Raw genomic sequence first — 255 nt, 5'->3', positions numbered from 1 at the left:
CGGAGGGGAGTCCGGGGGGTGGCCGAGACCTGCGGGGAGAGGAGGGGGGGTCAGGCGGTTGAAGCCCCCCCGGACCCTGCCCGGTTCCGCCCCCCCGAGCCCCCCGGGCCGGCGCTCACCGGCGCGGCCCCGCAGAGCCGCCGCTGCTGGTGGTACCGCAGCCCGCACCGCCGCCCGCTCCGCTCCGCGCCGCTCCGCCGCCGCCGGGGGGGGACGCGCCGCCCCCGCCCCCGCCGCCTTTATAGGCACGGCCAC

The sequence above is a fragment of the Onychostruthus taczanowskii genome, unplaced genomic scaffold (assembly GCF_017590055.1).
Source record: "Onychostruthus taczanowskii isolate IOZ18803 unplaced genomic scaffold, ASM1759005v1 scaffold110, whole genome shotgun sequence".
Classification (NCBI taxonomy): domain Eukaryota; kingdom Metazoa; phylum Chordata; class Aves; order Passeriformes; family Passeridae; genus Onychostruthus; species Onychostruthus taczanowskii.
This window is presented reverse-complemented; position numbering follows the sequence as displayed.